The sequence below is a fragment of the Lepisosteus oculatus genome, chromosome 4, assembly GCF_040954835.1.
Source record: "Lepisosteus oculatus isolate fLepOcu1 chromosome 4, fLepOcu1.hap2, whole genome shotgun sequence".
NCBI lineage: Eukaryota > Metazoa > Chordata > Actinopteri > Semionotiformes > Lepisosteidae > Lepisosteus > Lepisosteus oculatus.
In genome coordinates, this window is record NC_090699.1 from 66,493,377 (window position 1) to 66,507,108 (window position 13,732).

The following is a 13,732-nucleotide window of genomic DNA, read 5'->3' on the forward strand; positions in this document are numbered from 1 at the left end:
GTCTCTCTCCCCAGTCTCTCTCCCCAGTCTCTCTCTCCAGTCTCTCTCTCCTGTCTCTCTCTCCAGTCTCTCTCTCCAGTCTCTCTCTCCTGTCTCTCCCTCTCCCCAGTCTCTCTCCCCAGTCTCTCTCTCCTGTCTCTCTCTCCAGTCTCTCTCTCTCTCCCAGATCTCGCTGAGCTGGTCTGTCTTGTTCGTCCGGTGTTAACAGTTCATATCCGGCCCCCAGGGCAGTCGGGGTCACAGGAGCTTAATGGATGGACGGCAGGGTAGGGGGGCAGGACCACAGCACCTCTCTGTGCCTCCCGACACGCTGTCAGTCACTCTGCTCTCCGAGAAATGTCCCGGGGTTAGAGAACTCCTCACGGGACTAGAGGAACGGGGTTAGAGTTTCCTAGCCTCTCCCTTCTCGGTTTCTTTTCATTTCTTTTCAATTCAGTTCTTCTTCTCTGCTTTTAACCGTTTCGCACTCTGTCTTCCGGTGAGACCAGAGGGACAGAAGAAGCTGGCAGCACAGGAGCCACGTCTGTACACAAAGAGTTGCGGGAGTGTGTGCTGGGCCTTGTTATTGCAGTAGCTTGAGCCCTGGATGGGAAAGCAGAGAGCAGAGAGCAGAGAGCAGAGAGCAGAGAGCAGAGAGCAAGCAGACAGATGCGAAGCTGTGTGTGGGGCTCTGGAGCCTCTGAGGGACGAGCTGTGAAAAGGGCTTGTTGAAGAGTCTCTGCACTGCGGTGCTTTGGCTGTCTTGCCTGTGAGTGACTCCTGTCTTGGTGCTGCCAGTACAGAAGCCCAGATGTAGCTGGTGTCTTACATGTCTCCCTGGGCCTCTGTGTCTTACAGTGCTGTCACTGCCGTTTCTCATGCTTTCACCATGATCCAGCACAGTCTGTGAACCCCTGTGAACTCCACTTATTACAGTCTTGAACCAGATTGGCTGAGACGTTTCAGGTCTGTTAAACACACCTCACTTGTTAAAGACTCAGAAGAAAGACAGCCAGCTGGTCCAGTAACTAATGAGGAGCACGCACTGGCCAGAGGAAGAGATCCCGGAGAGATTCCTACTGACCAGAGCGAGATCCAGGAGAGATTCCTGCTGACCAGAGAGAAAGAGATCCAGGAGAGATTCCTACTGCCCAGAGAGAGAGAGAACTCCAGGAGAGCTGGATGAGTCCTGATGTGTTCATTCTTTGAGCCACAGGGTGTTTCCAGTGGTCACTGTGATCTCAGCTTATTAAATGGAAGAATTACTTCATCAGATGCTGGTGTTTTTTTCCAGCCCATTAACAATGGAGGAGTTTGAGAGAGACCGAGAGCCTGCGGCGCAGGGCTGGGCTGTTTCCGAAACTGTGGGAGCTGGAGAGCCCCAGCCCAGCTCCTGGGGAACTGGGGTGCTCTCTAGGGTTCGGTCCGCCTCAGGCCCCAGTTACTCCATGGAAGCACTTTCATCACGTTGCTTATTTAAAGTGCAAACCCGAGCTGCAGCCAGCGAGTGCTCTCCCCCGTGCTGCGCCACCGTGCCCGGCCCTCGCCGCCCGCGGGTCTGTCCCCAGAGTGGCACGCCGTGCCAGCGCGCGGCACAGCTCCGCGCTCGCCGAGGGAGTGGGGGCTTCCTGTCAGGCCCACGCTGCCCGCACCCGCCAGCCGGACAGGAAGTGTGCTGGGGTCTGACAGGAAGCGCCTGCTGGGAGGGAGAGGTCAGGGAGAGCCTTCCTGTCAGAGCCTGCTGCTGGGGGTGTCTCCCATCCCCCACTCGCGCCCCAGCCTGACGCCCCCCGAGCCGAGAGAGACGCAGCCCCTGCCTCTCTCCCTGCATCCTTGCACCGGTCGGCTGGCGATGTTGCCATGGGAGTCTCCATGGCGACACGGACAGAGGGCTGCAGCGCCAGCAACGATGGGGGAGCAAATAATAGTGTCGCACAGGAAGCAGGTGCGCCCGGGAATGTTTCCTGACAGGCCGGGGACTCCTGGCAGCGCGCAGGGGCGGCGGGGGGGGGCTGTTTGTTTTTCTCGACGGCCCTCAAACACAGCTGGAGCCGAGATGCAGCTGTGTGCAGATGGGGGAGGGGCAGGGCTGTGTGGCCAGGGGTCCAGGGCTGCCCAGTCACGGCGATGGGCTGTCCTGGAGCCTGAGGCAGCGACCCCACCCCTGCGCTAGACTCGTCGGTCGCTAGACAACTCGTGTGTCAGTGTGTGTCAGTGTGTTAGTGTGTAACAATGTGTGACTGTGTGACAGTGTGTGATAGTGTGTCATTGTGTGTTAGTCTGTTAGTGTGTGACTGTGTGTCAGTGTGTGTCAGTCTGTTAGTGTGTGTTAGTGTGTAGCAATTTGTGACAATCTGTGACAATGTGTGACTGTGTGACAGTGTGTAACAGTGTGTCATTGTGTGTCAGTCTGTTAGTGTGTAACAATGTGTGACAATGTGTGACTGTGTGTCAGTGTGTAACGGTGAGATTGATCTCTCTCTCTGTGTGCTCAGCCTGATCTCTCTCTGCATGTCTCTGGCGACAGTCTGTAAATCTCCCTTCTCCTCTGTGTGCAGCCCCTGCTCGTCATCAGGCAGGGAGTCCGCTCTGAGCTGGAGGCAGATTTATCACTATCAAAGACTTGTTGGTTTTGGTTGTCAGAAGCATTTTGAACCAAATGGCTTTGGTTTATCGGAGGGGAAGGTAACAAAGAAGCCAGCCAGATATTTCTGTATCTTAACTGGATCGTGCATCGTGCCTCCTCTTTTAAAATACAGCAGGCAGCGAAACTGCAGTAAGTAACCACAAGGCTTGCAGTGCTGTGCTGGCTGGATCCTACAAGTTGTTTTTTATTTGTGGACCTGTCACAGACTCTGTCATGGCTTTTCCACAGAAACACATGTTCATCTATAAGGGAGAAGAGGCCATTGGTTCGTCATATTGGTGTGGTTGCTCAGCAGACTGAGCTCAGAGCCTCCTCGTGACTGGAGGGTTAGAACCAGACACCCACTCCTCTCTGTGTGGAGTGTCTCCCAGTCTCAGGCCTGCAGGACCGTGCTCTTCAGTGGGATCGTCCTGTCCGTGTCTTTGAGGATTGTGAACACCTGTGTTTCCTAGTGTTCCTGGTACCTCTCACACTGAGGGAGACAAGTAAGAGACACTCTCCTTCCTCTCCCCCCCCTCCCCCTCTCTCGAGTGACAGAGTGTGTCCATCAGCACCAGCGCCTCCCTGTGTTTGAAGTGCAGCCCAGGCCTGACGTCTGTCACTGACCCCTCCAGCCACGGTCGGTCTGTCACCTCCCCCGCCCAGGCCTGCTGCAGGTGCGAGGACACAGGCCGAGCCATTGTCCTGCGTCTCTGTCTCCTGTCTCCGCGGCTCAGACACCTGCGCGCGGCGCTGGGGCTGCGGGGGCTGGGGGGGCTGGGGGGGGAGGTCTTTAATCTCTGCGGCTGTCAGGGCGGACAGGGATGATCTTACTCAGACACAACCTCGCTGTGACACCGCAGAAACACTCACAGGGTTGCATTTATAATCCTGCTCAAAAAACAGATTTGTTCTTTTTTTCATGTGGGGGTGCTATGCTCTGGGTGAGCTGTGTTCTGGGGGTACTGTGCTCTGGGAGTGCTGTGCTCTGGGGGTTCTCTGCTCTGAGGTTCTGTGCTCTGGGGGTTCTGTGGATGGAGACAGGCCACTATTCCTTTCGAATGTGTGTGTGTGTGCGTGACACAGCGTGGTCCCCATGCCTGTGTGTGCGTGCGTGACACAGTGTGGCCCCCATGCCTGTGTGTCCGTGTGTGTGACACAGCGTGGTCCCCATGCCTGTGTGTCCGTGTGTGTGACACAGCGTGGTCCCCATGCCTGTGTGTCCGTGTGTGTGACACAGCGTGGTCCCCATGCCTGTGTGTCCGTGTGCGTGTGCGTGACACAGCGTGGTCCCCATGCCTGTGTGTCCGTGTGTGTGACACAGCGTGGTCCCCATGCCTGTGTGTCCGTGTGTGTGACACAGCGTGGTCCCCATGCCTGTGTGTCCGTGTGCGTGTGCGTGACACAGCGTGGTCCCCATGCCTGTGTGTGCGTGTGCGTGACACAGCGTGGTCCCCATGCCTGTGTGGAGAGCCCACCCATCATTCACTCCGCTTGGCGCCAGTGATTTCACTTCCTGTGTCGGCGCAGGGACCTTAAATCACTTCAGGCACTAATGAGGGAGGAGAGGAGAGGAAGCAGGGAGAAAGGAAAGAGGGAGCAGGGGAGAGGGAGGAGGGGGCTGCAAGAGAGAGGGGAGACAAAGGGAGAAAGAGTCCCCCTGTCACTCTCCCTTCTCCCTCCTGCTCCACATCCTTCTCTCCTGCTCTTTTCATCCACAGAGCTCCTTCCTGTCTTTTCACATTCTCTTGCTTACTTTACTGCCAGCTTCTCACTCATCTGTCAGCCCATCAGACTCAAGGCCTTTGCTTTGTTGAGCAGCGATCTTACTGCTGCTCTGCTCTACTACTGCACTGACCCCTTGTGGGGAGTCATAGGATTGCAGGTATAAAACTCTCAGTGCAATCTGTCTCAGTTCCTGTGCTCAAGCATTGTGTGCAGCAGTGTGAGAGTGTGTCAGACAGCAGTGTGCAGCAGGGTGAGAGTGTGTCAGACAGCAGTGTGCAGCAGGGTGAGAGTGTGTCAGGCAGGAGTCTGCAGCAGGGTGAGAGTGTCAGGCAGGAGTGTGCAGCAGGGTGAGAGTGTGTCAGGCAGGAGTGTGCAGCAGGGTGAGAGTGTGTCAGGCAGGAGTGTGCAGCAGGGCGAGAGTGTCAGACAGCAGTGTGCAGCAGGGTGAGAGTGTGACAGCAGTGTGCAGCAGTGTGAGAGTGTCTCAGACAGCAGTGTGCAGCAGGGTGAGAGTGTGACAGCAGTGTGCAGCAGGGTGAGAGTGTCTCAGACAGCAGTGTGCAGCAGTGTGAGAGTGTCTCAGACAGCAGTGTGCAGCAGGGTGAGAGTGTCTCAGACAGCAGTGTGCAGCAGTGTGAGAGTGTGTCAGGCAGGAGTGTGCAGCAGGGTGAGAGTGTGTCAGGCAGGAGTGTGCAGCAGGGTGAGAGTGTCAGGCTCAGTTGAGGATTAGGACAGAAAGACAGCTGCCCTCTCATAACTTGGCGCCCCTTTGATATGAGATTATCTGCCTCATCCACACTGCCCCTCCCCTCCTCCTGCTCTGCTCTTCCCTCGCTGGGCTCTGCTTTCCTGGGAAAGGTGAGGGCTGACAGTCAGGCGCAGGATTAGTCAGGAGCAGCCCACAGCTTGGAGCAGAGTTAACCCTTCACTGCCTCTGACGAGCTGATACCCGCAGGTGTCTGGGTTTGGAGATTTTAGGAGGATAAAGCCTTGTTCTGGCCCTGCACTGCTCTGATCTTCAGTTTTGTTCCCGGGTTGCGACGCAGTGTTTTCCAGTGTAGGAGCTCGATGACAAACCAGGAGCTGATGGGTGTTGTGGGACTTACAATACTGGACTGAAGTGATCATTAACTCTTCGCTGCCTAGGAAGAGTCAGTAACCCAGCCTAGTCTGTGGGCATAGTTCTGTCAGTCTGAAGTCAGCTGTTATCCATCTGTTTTACTGGCAGCGAGATGCTTGTTCCCTGTAGAATATCTCTAGAGACAGTGTATCCAACACAATAACCACACCTTCTACACTGGACTGTTAATTAGATTTTGGTCAATCTTTCCAGTTCTGATTTTTGGGGAATCTAGATAAACTAACTCTTCCTGTCCTAGACAGAGACGTGGCAAAAGCAATCCTACTGAACTGAACTGGGATGAGTCAGTAATGATCAGAACAGCCCTCAGTAGGCCTCTGCTTTCCCAAAGGCTTGTAGGCTTATTTACAGTAATATCAGAAACAGAACCTTTAAGAAATTGGCAACACATCTGAGCACTGTTTGGAAAATGTAATTGTCATGCTGCTACAGACACAGAATAGTACTACTGCTCATAAAACTTTCTACACTTTCATTATTGAGCACAAAATAATACTCTCACTTCAGGACAGGCGACGCCCTGTTTTCCAATCTGGGTCTGGGGTGCTGTCTGTGTGGAGTTTGTATGTTCTCTCTGTGTTCACATGGGTCTCCACTGGGAGCGCCATTCCCTCAGTCAATCCCAAAACATGCTTTAATTGGCTTCTGGGACAACTGGCCCTGGTGTGAGTGTGTGTGCTCTGCAATGGACTGGCGTCCCATTCAGGGTGTACCCCGCCTTGTGCCTGTTCATTGCTGTTCGAAAATGCCAACATCAAAGCAGATGATCTCGTATGCACTGAATTGATTAACACAGTTTCATCAGTGCAATCTGATAAGACAGGACTGGGTGAACTGCCTCCGGAAATAGTTAAAGAACCTTAGACCTTTCTGGCTCAACTATTCACAAAGCATAGATGACATCACGAAATCATATGTAATTAGTGAGAGCGCCACAGTTTCTTTACTTTAACCTCGAAGAGCCAATCCTGCACAGACCTATTACCCTCTTAAACACAGACGTGAAGCCTCTTGAAACACGGGAGGTGTGTGCGTTGCCACACCTCTTACCTCTTCCAGACAGTGTGAGGAGCAGTAGAACACCGAATATTAATATATAGAGGGTAGAGCAGAGTGTCAGTCTAGGCATGTTTTTATAAAACCGTATAAACACTAGAATGACCTCATTCTGGAACAAGGGGCACAATTTATTAAGGTCTATTGGGCTGGAAAAGCTGTCTCCCCAGTCTTAAATACAGAGGACTTTGAGGAGATCTGATACCAGTCTTCCTCCAGGACAGTGACAGAGTCGCCCAAGTGGACCCTTCCAGACCGAACAGAGAAACACAGACCGGAGGAAACTATTCAAGCGTTGAAAATGGGAGAACAGAGGACACGTCTTTACACAAAGGGTGGTGGGAGCATGGAACAAGCTACCTCGCCATGCTGTTGAAGCCGATACTCTGGTTTCTTTCAAGAAGCAGCTGGGGAAGATCCTGGGAGCACTGAGCTACAAACTGTTGTAATCAACAGGCCAGAGGGGCAGAACAGCTCCTCTCGCCTGTAATGGGTCTTTTTGTCTTGTGTTCTAGTGTATTCTACAGCTCAGACTCGTTTTCCACTTTAGCACAGCGTGTGAAAGCATATGGAAATGATCAATTGTTTGAACCTGAAAGCTGAATCCCAAAGTTGCCCTGGGAAGTTCTGCTGAGCGGGAGGGCTTGTGCCCAGTGGCGGCTCTCCCTGGCACCAGGTGATTAATGAGTGTGCCCAGCACAGGGGTCTGCATGAGGGAGACTATTCACTGACAGTGACTGGGCTATCACCGCCCTGTCACCAGCGCGCGGACACACACGCCGAGCAGACAGGAGGCTGACTGCTGCTGGAGCTGTAATTAATCACCCTGTTTTCATTTCTCCTGAAGACTGGAAAGGGATGAAGCAACATGCAGTTCTCCTGTGAGTTCCTCTCTCAGGCCTCCATCAGTGAGAGAGAGCACTGGGAGTCCATCACTCTCATCCTCCAGCTTCACAGCGTCGAGAGAAACTCTGCCTGACTCTCCCAGAACTTCTGATTATCACCCAGAGAGTGCGCGTGTGTCTTTGTGTGCCTGCAGTGTGAGTGTGTGTGTCTTTTTGTGCCTGCTGTGTGAGTCTTTGTGTGCATGCAGTGTGAGTGCGTGTGTTTTTGTGTGCCTGCAGTGTGAGTGTGTGTGTTTTTGTGTGCCTGCAGTGTGAGTGTGTGAATCTTTGTGGTTCTGCCGTGTGTGTGTGCGTGTGTCTTTGTGTGCCTGCAGTGTGAGTATGTGTGCCTGCAGTGTGAGTATGTGTGTCTTTGTGTGCCTGCTGTGTGAGTCTTTGTGTGCCTGCAGTGTGAGTGCGTGTGTTTTTGTGTGCCTGCAGTGTGAGTGTGTGAATCTTTGTGGTTCTGCCGTGTGTGTGTGTGCGTGGACTGCCTGGTGTGTCACCTGTAGCCTCAGTGTCTGTGAAAGTCTCCTACTCAAGCACAGGCCCTCCAGTCCAGGAGACACTGGATGTGAGCCTGCAGCTCTGGGATTTGGAGAGGAGACGCTCTTTGAAAAGGGCAGCTCATTTTAACCTTCAAGCCTGACCCCTCTACCCCAAACTAAGAAGATCTACCACTGTTCAAAAACAAGCGCACCCCCACCTCTCTCTCTCCATCGCAGGCAGTCAGTGCGCTTTTTGCCTCACAGCTTTACCACATCAGGATACAAGGCTTTTCACGAATTCCGGTTTAAACGGAATTTTGCACAGCTCTGGTCAACCGCAGGCCTGGTATATTTAGCAGAGGCATCCCATAGATCAATGCAGCCTGGCACTGAGCAGGGGGCTCCCCCCGGGGTCCTAACGGACTCCTGCCCCCGCGCCCTGGCTGTGTGTGCGCAGGCCTGCGGAGGCGTGTCTGAGCGGAGACACCGGGCTGGGGAACAGGGCGCAGACGGGCAGGGGACCTGGTGCCAGCGGGCAAGTCTGGAGACAGGGAGTCTGGCTGAGAGTCACAGATTTCCAGAACAAATCAAGACACAGGGACAAACTCACACACACAGAGCACCCCCCACACAGAACCCCCTCACACACACAGAGCACCCCCCACACAGAACCCCCTCACACACACAGAGCACCCCCCACACAGAACCCCCCCTACACACAGAACCCCACAAACACACAGAGAACCCCTAATATACGCACAGAACCCCTCACACACACAGAGCACCCCCCACACAGAACCCCCCCTACACACAGAACCCCACAAACACACAGAGAACCCCTAATATACGCACAGAACCCCTCACACACACACAGAGCACCCCTCACACAGAACCTCACACACACACAGAACCCCCCCCTCACAAACACAGAGAACCCCTAATACACAGAGCACCCCCCACAAACAGAACTCCCTCACACACACAGAGAGAACCCCTAAATCACACACAGACCACCCCCCCACACACACAGAACCCCTCACACACACACAGTGCACCCCCACACAGAACCCCCCCTACACACAGAACCCCACAAACACACAGAGAACCCCTAATATACGCACAGAACCCCTCACACACACAGAGCACCCCCCACACAGAACCCCCCCTACACACAGAACCCCACAAACACACAGAGAACCCCTAATATACACACAGAACCCCATCACACACACACACACAGAACCCCTCACACACACACAGTGCACCCCCACACAGAACCCCTCCACATTTATACCATTTGTGTTGTATACTTCTGAGACCTTCCTCCCACTGACTCCCACTGACTCCCACTGAGACCCAATTCAATTTCATTTCAAGGTGCTTTATTAGCATGGCTGATGTGTACAATCAGTGTTGCCAAAGCAAATAAAACAAAAAATAAAAATAAAATAAAATCTACAGACATTCACAACAGAGACATATCATAAAACATATACATATACTGTAAACATATTGAGCATATTGGGAGACAGACTCACTGTTCCTCAGGCTGGGACAGGAGATCACATACTGGGCTGCCAGTTCAGCTGAGTTCCCTCCTCCCTCTCCCAGTAGGATTGGGACCCGTTGTGATTCTGACAGGTGTGGGAACTCTGGGATTAGATATCTGAATTTAGGTGCTCGCTTCGGCAGCACATATACTAAATACACTGACTCCCACTGACTCCCCCTGACTCTCTCTGACTCCCCCGACTCCCCCTGACTCCCTCTGACTCCAAACGTGAAAGAAAGGTTAGTGAAGTGATAAAAAGGTTATTCTTGTTTTTGGGGGTGTCTCCATGTCGTCTGTGCGAGGGTCCCTGTCTCTGTAGAGCCCCACAGTGTAAGTAATACATAATCACAGCCTCTCCTGCACACAGATCCTGATGCATCTCGAGCATCTAGAGACAAGCTCAGTGTTTTAACGTTCAGCGTCCTTTCGGTCCGGACACAGGCACTCACCTGACTCAGTGCTGGGGGTCAGAGCTGCTGTGCTCTTGTGCAAGAGTGCACCCCAGTGGTGCACAGTGACGTGACAGGTGCTGATGAGAGTGAGCCAGCACACAGACACATGTTGTGGCTTAGCAAGGCTGGCTTCAGAGAGGAAACAGCTCTACATCTCTCTCCTGCCCCACACTGCCTCCCTCTGTCTCTCAGCTCTACCCACTGTCCCACACTGCCTCCCTCTCTCTCTCTCAGCTCTACCCACTGTCCCACACTGCCTCCCTCTCTCTCTCAGCTCTACCCACTGTCCCACACTGCCTCCCTCTCTCTCAGCTCTACCCACTGTCCCACACTGCCTCCCTCTCTCTCAGCTCTACCCACTGTCCCACACTGCCTCCCTCTCTCTCTCTCAGCTCTACCCACTGTCCCACACTGCCTCCCTCTCTCTCTCAGCTCTACCCACTGTCCCACACTGCCTCTCTCTCTCTCAGCTCTACCCACTGTCCCACACTGCCTCCCTCTCTCTCTCAGCTCTACCCACTGTCCCACACTGCCTCTCTCTCTCTCAGCTCTACCCACTGTCCCACACTGCCTCACTCTCTCTCAGCTCTACCCACTGTCCCACACTGCCTCCCTCTCTCTCTCTCAGCTCTACCCACTGTCCCACACTGCCTCCCTCTCTCTCAGCTCTACCCACTGTCCCACACTGCCTCCCTCTCTCTCAGCTCTACCCACTGTCCCACACTGCCTCACTCTCTCTCAGCTCTACCCACTGTCCCACACTGCCTCCCTCTCTCTCAGCTCTACCCACTGTCCCACACTGCCTCCCTCTCTCTCAGCTCTACCCACTGTCCCACACTGCCTCCCTCTCTCTCAGCTCTACCCACTGTCCCACACTGCCTCCCTCTCTCTCAGCTCTACCCACTGTCCCACACTGCCTCCCTCTCTCTCTCAGCTCTACCCACTGTCCCACACTGCCTCCCTCTCTCTCAGCTCTACCCACTGTCCCACACTGCCTCCCTCTCTCTCAGCTCTACCCACTGTCCCACACTGCCTCCCTCTCTCTCAGCTCTACCCACTGTCCCACACTGCCTCCCTCTCTCTCAGCTCTACCCACTGTCCCACACTGCCTCCCTCTCTCTCAGCTCTACCCACTGTCCCACACTGCCTCCCTCTTTCTCAGCTCTACCCACTGTCCCACACTGCCTCCCTCTCTCTCAGCTCTACCCACTGTCCCACACTGCCTCCCTCTCTCTCAGCTCTACCCACTGTCGCACACTGCCTCCTGCGAGGGTTCTTGGATTATAGCTCCCCCAGTGTTGTTAGTCTGTGTCTGTAGTGTACGGAGTGGACTATATATGCAAATACACACAGTTTATTGTTCAGATTTTCACTCTCGGCTAATAGAGCTGGATCTTGTCCTGTCGTGATGAGTTGACAAGCTGGGCTGCTTTTTTCAGCCAGACAATTTCACAAGGTCAGCTTCAAAAAGTGACAGAAACAAACCCCTTGACTTTCGCTGTCTGTTTGATGAGGGTCAGTTTGAAAAGTGCAGCTCATTTCGAAAGAAGCAGGAGCTCACTTCTTCCTCAGCCAGGGCTGGGATCTGCCAGTTCAGCCCATTCTTTACTCAACACTGACATCTAGAGGCCGCAGCGTGACGCTCCCACACCAGCGACCGCGGCGGCACCCCCAGGCTCCGCTGGCCGAGCGCGTCTTGACCCCCGCGGACAGGAAGCAGCCGGGGGGCGTGGCGGCAGGCAGCACTGCTCCGCACCTGCAGGGGAGGGAGCAGGACCGGAGCGCGATGGCGGGAGGGAGAGAGGGAGACAGGGACTTCGAGCCGCAGGAGTGGACGCCAGCAGACAGGGGCGGCCGCGCTGTTCCTGTGGCCGACGGTCATTGCAGAGGGCAGGAGGGCCGCTGGGGTCGCCCACACACCGGGCCAGAGCCCCGCTCCCGCCCGCGCCAGCGGCCCGCCCGGGCTGTCCGCGCCCCTCCGGCCCGGCCCCAGCGCCGGGGCAGCTGCACGTTCTGAAACAGCCCTGCGCCCCCGCCGGTCCCGCTCCTTCCTGCGCTGGGGCGTGCGGGGGGGGCAGCACGCCTGGGCTGGGTAACCGCTGCCAATCCTGGGCTTCCGGCGAGGAGGGGCCCGGCGGACAGCTGCCTCCGAGCCCCTCGCTATCACCCCGCTCCAGACCTCAGGCCAGGATACTGTGGCGACATGTGCAGGGGCTCGGTCTGCGGCCGGGTTCCTCCCGTGTCAACAAGACAAATGAGCGAAGAAGAAGAGGAAGAGGGGAGACAGAGGCTGGAGAGCAGGGCCTGCTCCTGCAGGGGCCAGTGCTGGGCTGACCGGCCTGTCCTGGAGCTGGACGCCTCGGCCGCGGGACAGGAGGGGCAGGAGCAGGACAGCAGAAGAGCGGCGGGGGTCTGCGGGTCCAGCAGGCGTGGCGGGGGAGGCGCACCATTCCTGGAACAGCCCGCAGGGGGTAGAGGTCAGAGCAGAGGGGGTGTCCCCGGAATAGCCAACATGGCGTCGTGCGCCGGCGTCCAGTCAGAGGCAGCGGCCCGGGCAAGGGGACCCGGCGACCAGGCGGGTCTGGACTCCCGGCACCGGACCTGCAGGGCGGGCAGTCTGGAGGGCAGCGCGCTGCAGCCCGCTGTCACAGGCCTCACATCTGCACGGTGGCGCCAGACAGCACATCTGGCTCACATCTGCCTCCTGCCCGGCTGGAGGGCAGTCTCTGGGAGCCCCTCAGTCCAGATGTGGCTGCTTCTGACTGGGCCTGGCTGTGGACTGGAGCCAGTGGGCCTTGCTTTCCCAGCGATGACCCCTGGGAGGCGCACCGCTGCTGCGATCAGCGCCCCCCACAGGAAACCCCACTAACACACTGATTAATACCCCGACATGTCAATGACATGGGGCTCACAGCGCAAGAAGGGCAGCTCTTTCCCAGCAGCGCAGCAACAGGAGCAGAGACAGGAAATGCTCACTCCTGATTGACCCAGCTTTTCAAAACTCTTTCTCAACCAGAACCCTGCAGGGAGGAAGTCTGGGCACTTTTAGATTTGAAAGAAGATGCTGTTTGATTATAGACAAGTCCTTCCCACTGTGGGGAATCTCCACATCTTCTAACACAAACTCATAGTGCAAACACTGACACTCAGTGCACACATACCAACACTCAGTTTCACGGTGCACACGCACCGACGCTCACAGACTCACGGTGCACACGCAGTTTCTCTGGCCAGGCCGTGGGCACTGAGCCTGTCCTCTCTGGACAGCCAGGCCTGCCTGTGTCCAGTTTCTCTGGCCAGGCCGTGGGCACTGAGCCTGTCCTCTCTGGACAGCCAGGCCTGCCTGTGTCCAGTTTCTCTGGCCAGGCCGTGGGCACTGAGCCTGTCCTCTCTGGACAGCCAGGTCTGCCTGTGTCCAGTTTCTCTGGCCTGGCTGTGGGCACTGAGCCTGTCCTCTCTGGACAGCCAGGTCTGCCTGTGTCCAGTTTCTCTGGCCTGGCTGTGGGCACTGAGTCTGTCCTCTCTGGACAGCCAGGTCGGCCTGTCCTCGAGAAGCTTAGGGGGTTATAGGGGGGAGCCGAGTTGGTAACGCGACTATATTTCCTCCGGCAGAGGGCGCCAGAGAAGCCCAGATTGCGCATTCCAGAGGCGACCGCGGTCTCTGGCGCCCTCTGCCGGAGAAAAGCAAGAATATATTTACCGGAAAAAACCGTTCACGTTGCAATACTGACTCTCACGGCCTAATACCTTTCTTCTAGCCCGTTCCCTTCTCTTTAGTACTTTGCCCTCTTATTTTTGATGTAACGAACCAGATAGTCCACTGCGT